The sequence below is a fragment of the Castanea sativa genome, chromosome 3 (genome assembly GCF_040712315.1).
Source record: "Castanea sativa cultivar Marrone di Chiusa Pesio chromosome 3, ASM4071231v1".
Taxonomy (NCBI): Eukaryota; Viridiplantae; Streptophyta; class Magnoliopsida; order Fagales; family Fagaceae; genus Castanea; species Castanea sativa.
This window is the reverse complement of record NC_134015.1, coordinates 28,302,851-28,313,140: the sequence shown is the minus strand read 5'-3', so window position 1 is coordinate 28,313,140 and position 10,290 is coordinate 28,302,851.

Genomic DNA, 10,290 nt, shown 5'->3' with positions numbered 1-10,290 from the left:
GTTTATTCTACTACTAATTTTTCACCATTTGAGATTGTTTATGGTTTTAATTCACTAACTCCTTTGGATTTGCTACCTTTACCAGTTAATGAAATGACTAGTTTGGATGGTGAAAAGAAAGCTGAGATGGTGAAGAAACTCCATGAAATTGTACGGCAACATATAGAGAAGAAAAATGAGCAATATGCAACCAAAACCAACAAGGGCCGTCGACAAGTCCTCTTTGAACCGGGTGATTGGGTTTGGGTGCATATGAGAAAAGAAAGATTTCCAGCTCGTAGGCGGTCTAAGGTACATCCTAGAGGAGATGGTCCATCTCAAGTCCTTGAGAGAATCAATGATAATGCATACAAGTTGGATCTTCCAGGTGAATATAACATTAGTGCTACATTTAATGTTTCTGATCTTTCTCCTTTTGATGTAGTTGACGATTCGAGGACGAATCAGTTTGAAGAGAGGGGGAATGATGAGAATCAACAAGCATTCAAGGATCCATTGCATGTTCTAGTTGGGTCTATTACCAGAGCAAGATCCAAGAAGATCAAAGAAGCACTTAATGGGTTGATTCAATAAATTTGGGTTGATTCTAATGCAGGACATTCTAAGCTTGGCCCAAAGGAAGATGAAGGCGTAATAAATTTAATCCAAGCTCTTGAGGGCTGATTTGGCTTAATTGGGAGTGATTTATGGCGTGAATTAATGGCTGATTGACTTTCCAGCTCTATATCAGTTAATAGAGATTTTTTCCTATTCTAGAAGTACTATTTCAGACCAAATCTACCCGAATTTAGGGCTTTTATTATTAAAACGTTTTTTTTTAGTTATTTTCCTATTTTGGATCTGCTAATTTCAGACCAAATCAACTTTTATTTAGGATTTTATTATTTAGTTCATTTTTTTAATATATTTTCTATTTCCAGTCATGCCTTATAAATAGCATGCACTCATTGTAATAGAGATTCATTAAATAAAAATCAGAAAAAGTGAGGCTTTGCTCTTCTTTTGATTCTTCGTGAATTGTGAACTTATCAAGGATTCTTTCTTGTGGCATTCAAACTTTATACTTTCGGTTCATGATTCATTATAATCATTGGGTCAAGGTGTTATACTTATACCTTTAGTTCGAGTTTCGATTATAAACGTTGGGTCAAGGTTTCTATCAAAAAATATGAATTTTAGCATTCTTGGGCAAGTATTCCAATATTTTTGTTGGGTCTCAAAGCGTGTCGATTGAGGTTCGCATCAGTTCGCATCGATTGAGGATCTCAAACTATTTTGCTAAATAGTTTCAAAATAAGAGTATTTTACTGCATAGTTTTAAAATTAGGGACAAATGCCCATTTTCCCCATCAATTTATTGTAGGGTCTCGGCGAAAATGGGCAAATGCCCCCTTTCTCAAACTAATTAGGGAAATGCCCATATTTTAAAACTCAATTTTCTCAAAATCAAGTTTAAAAAAAAAAAAATTTATAGAGCCCTATAATGATGTTTTAAGGAGCCTATAGTGACCTTTTAAGGACCTATAGCGGCGTTTTGTAACTCGACCTCTATGGAATCGAGTTACATGCAAGTTTTTCTCTTTTTATTACCTATAACTCGACTTTATGGTGCTCGAGTTACAAAACGCCGTTATAGGTCCTTAAAAACGTCACTATAGGCTCCTTAAAACGTCACTATAGGGCTTAACTCGATTTTGAGAAAATCAAGTTTCAAAAGAGGGGCATTTCCCTAATTAGTTTGGAAAAAGGGGGCAACATGCCGATTTTTTTTCCCGAAAAGGGCAAAAGCCCATTTTGGCCGTAGGGTCTCCTTCAATTGGATCAAATCCTTTTTAGCGGCGGTAGCATAGATAGTATCTTCGAATATAGTAGGAGACCTGCCACTTTTAAGTCTAATTTTGCATCTGCCATGATTAAAATGGGAGATATTGATCCTCTCATTGGTTCAGCTGGTCAAATTAGAAGGATTTACTGTGCTATAAAATAATTCTTGCACAATTTGAGTGTCTTGAATCAATTAAGTTTAGATTCTTGTTCTATTATTCCACCAGTTCGTCATTAGTGTTACTTATTATTTATAGTGTAGCAATTTTTAAATTATTACAGTTGTGCAATAAGTGTAAAATTTTATTGTAATGGGATTTATTATTTTAATTGTATATTTTATAAACAACTTACAATTGTTCTAAAAAGATACATGTTAACTTTCCATAGCGGTTCTAATTATACTATAATATATTATTGTAATTTGATGTACATATTAAGAACATATAAAATATGTAATTCAACAATGAAAATTTTAAAATATAAATTCAATAAAAAAAAATGCTACACTATCTAATATATTTTTATTGAATTTATAATTTTAAAATCTCACTGTTGGATTACTCGTTCTTAACATACACATCATATTTCACACCAATTAGATGTTATTTACCATTTAGTGTACATTTGGCATTGGCTTCAAAAGTCAGCATTTTTTTTTTACTATTGAGCTTTAATCATCTTGTAACTTAGCAAGTGTAAATGATATTAGAAGAAAATATAATTCAATGGTTGTTAAATTCAAATCCAATTGAAAACATATTAAGTGATGAAATGTTACTTAAAATTACACTAGATATAACTTGACAATTCCATCTCTCATTTGCTTTAAAGTAAAATATTTTCTAGAAAATGCTTTCCCACTTTCAAGCGTTTTTTCGTAGGTAAAATGTGGTCAAACTTATATCATATATATTTTTTTACTGTTGATGATGCGAAGAAAATTAGTAGGCAGGATGCTTCAGATTTGAAAGGACTACTGGCTGTCTTAATGGCCTGAAAAAGGATGAAAATCAATCAAAGGTGATCGGGGTCGCCGACTAAGAACCCTTCGATGGCAAAGTTAGTTTTCTCTCTATAATTTTGGAGTTCCAACTTTTTGGGAAATGTAAAACCTACCTTTGTTTGGTCTGAATGAGCATTTATATAGTGTCTTAAAGAAAGTTATCAAATTCGTAACCTCCCCTGAATTTGAGGAGGTGTGAGGTTCAGGGATAACTTTCACAACTGCTTAGGAGTTATGTTTTTCTCACATAGCGGTCACTAGAAGTTATGCGTGTAATAAGGAGTCGTGGTGCACACTCAAGAATTTTCCTAAGTACCAAAGGCTCGTCCAGGGGTCCTCCTGTCGAGTGTACTTTGCCTCCCAGGAGGTCATTCCCTTATGGACGACCTTGTAAGGACGAGGTTGATGGCTCCCTTAGACAAGATGGTGAAGTTTTGTAAAATCTGACCATGAGAACCTCGTCCAAGTATTCTCCTACAAGGAAAATCTCCTAGGATGAGGTTCTTTCAACATTTGCTTTCCTGGTCTTGTCCTGGACGACCTCCATGGACGATGCTGGAGTTACATTTTATCATACCCCATCAGTTGCCCCCTTGTCTATGGGTCGTCTAGGACGTACATCAATTGACGTCATCATTTGGATGCGTGTTTTTTATTAGCTGTTGTGTATGCCACGTGTTGCCGTTTCCTTGGTAACTTGTCATGTTGATTTAATTTTTTTAAGAAAGTGCCATGTGGCATGTCCTGATTGGTCACGTAATTCGAGACACCATTTTTCAACGCCTATAAATAGTGGAATTCCTCCCATACCCTCTACATTTTCTTAAATTTTCTTCTTTGACATCCTCGTCTTAGCGCCTCGTCTAGAGGTTTCCTGCGTCCGTAGTTCCCCTTTGTCTAGACTCAGGTATTTTCTCCATCCTCATCCTCAGGTTTTAAGGTTTCTCAAAGAATGTCTGAAGTAGACATTTCTTCGCTTAGCAATAGTGTTGACAAAGCTATAGACGAGTATCATGACCCTAGTAGTTTTAGTGGTTCTAGTGATTGTAGTAGTAGTGATTGCAATAGCAGTAGTGAGGGAAACACCATGGATGAGTATACGTCAGGTGTCCCTGGGGTTCCCCTAGAGGTATTTCAAGAAAGCCTTAGGACGAGGGCTGAGTCAGGTTCTAGGGTTGGCACAAGTGCTTCTTCGTCTTCTGCTCAAGACAAGGAAGAGGTGGTTTATAGTTGTGCTATTGGGGTTGCTTCTAAGATAGATGAGAGAAAGCTAGGCATCCTTAAGACTTGGTACCAAATCCCTGAAAGTTTAAATCCTAGGGTACCTGTGCGTGATGAGTGGTGTTGTCAACCCCGTTTTGGCGTTGGCATTTATAAGGCTTACCTCTTGGGGGTCTGAGGTTGCCCCTTAATGCCTTTGCCAGGGAGTTGCTTTCTAGGTTAGGTTTAGGTATATGCCAGTTTAACCCCAATGCATAGAGGCTAATTGTCGCTATGCAAGTTTTATAGAGGGAGGTGTTTGAGGGGATCGTCCTCTTACTGTGGCCGAGGTCCTCTTCTGCTACAAGCCCTCCGAGATTAACCAATCCCTTGGCTTATATCAATTCACAGCCAGAGGGAGAGATTACAGGCTGATAAAATCCTTAGTCACCTCAGATAGGAAATGGAAGACGAAGTTCTTCTTCGTCTCTGGCTTTTGGGCTGGACACCCTATTGAGGTTGACAAGGATCCATTCCCTCCCTACACAGGAGAGTTAGGGAACCTTCGTCCTGAAGGTACGTCTATGGCTGTCCCTTTACTTTTTGTTTCCTTTGATTGTAGTCGTCTAATCACCCTCCTCTCTTTTTTGTAAGTGCTAGACGACCTTATTTGAGCAAGTTTTACCTTAAACGTGTGCAAAAGGCTCGTCTTCACCCTGAGAGGGATTTCCATTCCTTGGTCATTCTTTAACGCCTCGCTACTTGGGGACTTGGTCCTGAGCCTTCTCCTGAAGCCACAGCCCACGAGCGTACAGTCCGTAGACGTAAGTTTTTACTTCGAGTGATCCCTTTTGTCATATCTAGAAGTGATGCTAAAAAATTTCTCTGTAGGAATGGCTATCGTGAAGGAGAATAAAGGGAAGGAGATAATGGACAAGGTTGTGGGTCCAGAGGTTCAGTCTCAACCTCGTCCTGCCCTCGGGGAGTCTCAGCCTCATCCTGTCCTTGAGGAATCTCAGCCTCGTCCTTCCACTGGAGATAAAAGGAAGAGCTTGTCCCTTGGAGTTGATTTAGGGAATCTTCCAAGCAGGTGTAAGGAGAAGAGGGTTAAGCATAGGCCGTCCAAGGCTAAGGACGCTCAAACCTAGGACGATTAACCCAATCCTTTCCTCGTCCTCCAAGGTCATTCCATCCAAATTCTGGATGTTGATTTTGAACCTAAGGATCCCCCGTCTGTGCAAACCTCGTCCAAAGTTGCCCCTCCTTCCTCGTCTTAGTCTTCTCAACAAGTACTTCAAAACCTTCTTTCCAATGAGGACTTGGCTTGGGAAAGGTTTGAGAAGGTCATGATGGACGAGGACGTATCGGCATGCTATGACATGTCTTTGAAGGACTTTGAGCAATCTGGTGTGCACGACCTTTTTAAGGTATGTACCCCTTATATATATGTATACCTCGTCTTATTACAAATACATGTATATATGTTGTGATAAAAATTTTAATTTATGCAGGCAAGGTCTAAGTTCATAGCCGCATCTAGGCAAGCAACTGAGCTAGACAAGATGAGGATTCTGCAAGAGAGGACGGTCAAAAAAGGGAGAGAAGAGTCTAAGAGGTGGGTTGAAGTGGTTGCCAAGGCCAAGGAGGATGCAAAGAGGTTCAAAAGCAACGTCGAGGAATTGAAGACGGATGTCAAAGAGAAGGACGCTCGTCTTGAACTCCTCCAGAAGAAGAACGGCGAGCTAAGCTCCCTTCTTGCGAAGGCTAAGGAAGACACAGTTGCAGAGTTTCAAGCATCGAAACAATTCACTGATCTACTGGACACCAACTATGTAGCTGGGTTTGAAGATTTCAGGATGGAGGCAGTGGAGAAGTTCCCTGAGATTGACTTCAGCCTTGTTAAACTTAACCTTGGTGGAGTTGCTTCAAGTTCCTTCCTCCAGACGAGCTCAGAGGACGTTAATGTTGAGGACGATGCCTCTACAAGGCCAGCTCAGGACGACCCCAATCCTGATGCCCCTCCTGTCTGAAGACGAGATTTTGATGTTTGATTATTCAAAGTGTTTGTTTGTTTGTTTGTTTTTTTTTTTTTTTTTTTTGTGTGTTTTGGTCAACTGTTTTTATGGCCCTTTTTTAAGATGTATTTGAATGCAGTTTTCTCGTCTAGAGTGTTTTGGACGAGTTTATTAACAATTGCCTTTCTAAGGCTTATCTCGTAAGGGTTTTGGACGGTGGTCGTCTACCCTCTTTAGATTATGAATATTTACTTTTAACCATTATTTATTGCATGGACGAGTTTATCCTCTATTGTCATCATTAATGTTATTTGCTTTTAAACAGTCTGAGCATTCTAAGTGTTGGATGGTCGTCCATGCGTTTTTCTTATGGACGACCCACCTATGCATAGACATTTTTATTAGCCATTTAAATTTTTCTAAGTGTGACTCGTCTAAAAAAAGTTAATGATGATTTTGCTAGTCCTTTACCTTGTCCTCTAGGCAATTGGCACTCGTCTTTTTTCAAGATGCTTCTAGCTTCTGACTTGTCCTAGAATATTGGAACGTCTTAGCTAGATTCTCGTCCTTGGACCTTTATGCTTTAATGTATGCCTTTTTTCTCACCCATCTACTCTTTAGACGAGTATGCCTTACATTTTGAGGAAAGCTTAGACGAGTATGCCTTAGCTTTATTTTCTTTTGCTTTATCCTCATTTTGAGGAAAGCTTATGAAGGTTACATCTCTGCGTCCAGAGATTTTCATTCGTCTCAGGCTTTTGCCCCCTTGTGGGTATTATTATAGAAATTAGATTTATGCATAAAATGCACTGCAAATCCAAACCATATCATTATATAAATATTTTTCACAAATATGGCATCTGCTTAGAAGCTAATGCCTTATGAAAGTACTTAGGAAAATACTTATACATAACCTTGTCTTTAATAAAAGGATGTGTAGACGGTGCAAAAGTTGAAGAACTATTGCACTTTTTATTCTTAAAACACACCATAGTAGTAATAAGAACACAACAATAGATATGAGTAAACACATAGACCATAGCTGTAACTGTCCATAGTATCAACCTCGTCCTTGGAAAATTTCGTCCAAGCTCATTACTGGTAGTACCTCCTCAGGTGTTCCATGTTCCAGGAGTGCTCTAACTTTCGTCCGTCCAGAGCTTCCAGGTTGTACGACCCCTGCCTTTTGCAGATCATTACATTATAGGGTCCTTCCTAATTGGGTGCTAATTTTCCATGAGCTGGGTTCCTGGTTGCCAAGGACACCTTTTTAAGGACGAGGTCCCTGACGTTGAAACGCCTGGGTTTTACCATGGCATCATGCTGCCTAGCCATAAGATTCTTGTATCTTGTTGTCCTATGCTTTGCATCCATCCTTACCTCATCAACGAGATCGAGGTCAAGACGATGTTGTTCCTCATTTTCTCTCTCCTGATATTTCATCACTCGATGATTAGCCATATGAACTTCCGCAGGTATGATGCTTTACTTCCATAGCCTAATTTGAAAGGGGTTTCTCCTGTCGGTGTCCACACAGTCGTCCTGTACGCCTAAAGAACACCCAGTAACTTATCTGACCATATCCCCTTTACTCCCTTGAGTTAAGTCTTGATGATTTTCAGCAGGGATCGGTTTGCCACTTCTGCTTGTCTGTTTGCTTGTGGGTAGGAGGGCGAGGAATAGTGATTCTTTATTCCGAACTGTTCACAAAAGTCCCTGAAAGGTACGTTGTCAAACTGTCATCCGTTGTCAGATACTAGTGCCCTAGGTACTCCGAACCTGCACGAATATTCTTCCAAACAAAATTCTTAACATTTTGCTAAGTAATTTTTGCAAGAGGTTCGGCCTCCACCCACTTGGTAAAGTAGTCAATCCCTACTACCAAGAATTTGATTTGTCTCGTTCCTAGGGGGAAAGAACCTAGGATATCCAGTCCCTATTGTGTAAAGGGCCATGGGGCCATCATTGGGGTCTAGTACTCCGAGAGCTGTCTAGGGACGTTGCTATAGCGCTGACACTGGTCACACACCTTGACATAGGCCTTCGCATTTGCCTGAATTGTAGGCCAGTAGTAGCCTGCACGGATGACCTTATGGACAAGCGATCTTGCTCCTGAGTGATTCCTACATACTCCTTCATGAACTTCCCATAAAACATAGTTTGACTCGTCCGGAGCCAGACACTTTAGGTAAGGCTAAGAAAAGCGTCGCTTGTATAGCACTTCGTTTATGAGGACGTACTTGGCTGCCCTGACCCTCAGCTTCCTAGCCTCGTCCTTGTCTTCTAGAAGCCTTCCATCCTTAAGATAGAGTACTATTGGACTCATCCAATTTTCTCCCTCTTCTATTTGTTGCATATCTAGGAGGTCTATGCTCGGCATGTATTGGATTCTGTCGTACACGTCCATAACTCCTCCTCTCGAAGCTGCTTTCGCCAAGGCATCTGCTTCCATATTTTCCTCCCTTGGGAGTTGAACAAAACTCACTTCTATAAATTTTTGGACAAGCCACATCACTTTGCCAAGATATTTCTTCATCCTATCTTCCTTAGCATCACACATTCCATTCACTTGATTGATGACTAGCTGAGAATCTCCTTTGACTATTATTGATTCCGCCCCTAGGGACTTAGCCAATTCCAGCTGTTTGAGTAGAGCTTCATACTCAGCTTCGTTGTTGGTGGTTTGATACTATAAACGAGTTGCGTAATCCAACTTGTCACCTTCTAGGGACTTGAGTATGACTCCAATCTCCCCTGCGTATAGTATGGATGATCCATCTACATTGATAACCCACCTTTCATCTACTTCGTCTTTGTTCAGCTCGTCCTGGCTGGGAGTGAACTCCGCAATGAAATCCGCCAATGCCTATGCCTTGATCGTGCTCCTTGGAAGGTATCTGACATCAAACTCGCTAAGTTCCACCTCCCACTGGATTAGTCATCTTACAGCTTCCAACTTGTTCATTGCCTTCTTTACGGGATGATTCGTCAGGACGTTGATAATATGAGCTTAAAAATAATGCCTTAGTTTCCTAGAAGCCATAATCAAGGCAAAGGCTAGCTTCTCCATCATTGAGTATCGTCCTTCCGCTCCTTTCAACGCACGGCTTATGTAATAAACTGGTTTCTGAATCCTCCCTTCTTATTTGACCAACGCTGAGCTTATTGCGTGTGGGGACACCACCAAATGAGGTAAGTCTGCAGGTCTTGGAAGGCCTTCTGACATTCATCCATCCACTCAAATGCCTTCCAGAGGACTTTAAAGAATGGCAAACACTTGTCAGTGGCTTTCGATACAAACCTGTTAAGGGCGGCAACTCGTCCGATAAGAGACTAGACTTCTTTGATATTCTTCGGTGGTTTTATATTTAGTATCGCCTGAATCTTATTCAGATTTGCCTCAATTCCTCTTTGTGAAACCATGAACCCCAAAAACTTCCCCGACGAAACTCCAAAAGCACACTTGCTTGGATTTAGTTTCATGTTGTACTGCCGAAGTGTATCAAAGGTCTCTTGAAGGTCATCTAGATGTTTCCCCTCGTCTAAGCTTTTTACCAACATATCATCTACATAAACCTCCACATTTCGCTCGATTTAAGGACGGAACATGTGGTTAACCAATCTTTGCTAAGTCACCCCTGCGTTCTTCAAACCAAAGGGCATTACCTTGTAGCAAAATAACCCTTAGCCAGTAATGAATGAGGTCTTTTCTTGATCTGCCTCGTCCATTTTTATTTGGTTGTAGCCTGAGAAGACATCCATAAAGCTTAGCAACCTGTGACCTGCCATCAAGTCCACCAACTGGTCAATGTGTGTCAATGGATAACTATCCTTGGGGCAAGCCTTGTTTAAGTCAGTAAAGTCCACGCACATTCGCCACCTACCGTTGGCCTTCTTTACTATGACTACGTTCACCAACCAGTCTGAATAATAAACTTCTTGGATGAACTCCACGGTGATCAACTTCTGGACCTCTTCTTTGATGGCATTGTCTTGCTCAGGAACAAAATCCCTCTTCTTCTGATGCACTGGTTTGGAGTAGGGACACACATTCATACGGTGAGTAATGACACTTGGATCAATACTCGGCATGTCCTCATGACTCCATGCAAAGACATCAAGGCTTTTCTTTAAAAACTAGACCAGAGTATGCTTTGCCTCTTCTTACATACTCGCCCCAATCTTAGTGAACTTCTCAGGTCTGCTCTCGTCCAAAGGGACATCTTCTAACACCTCAGTGGGTTC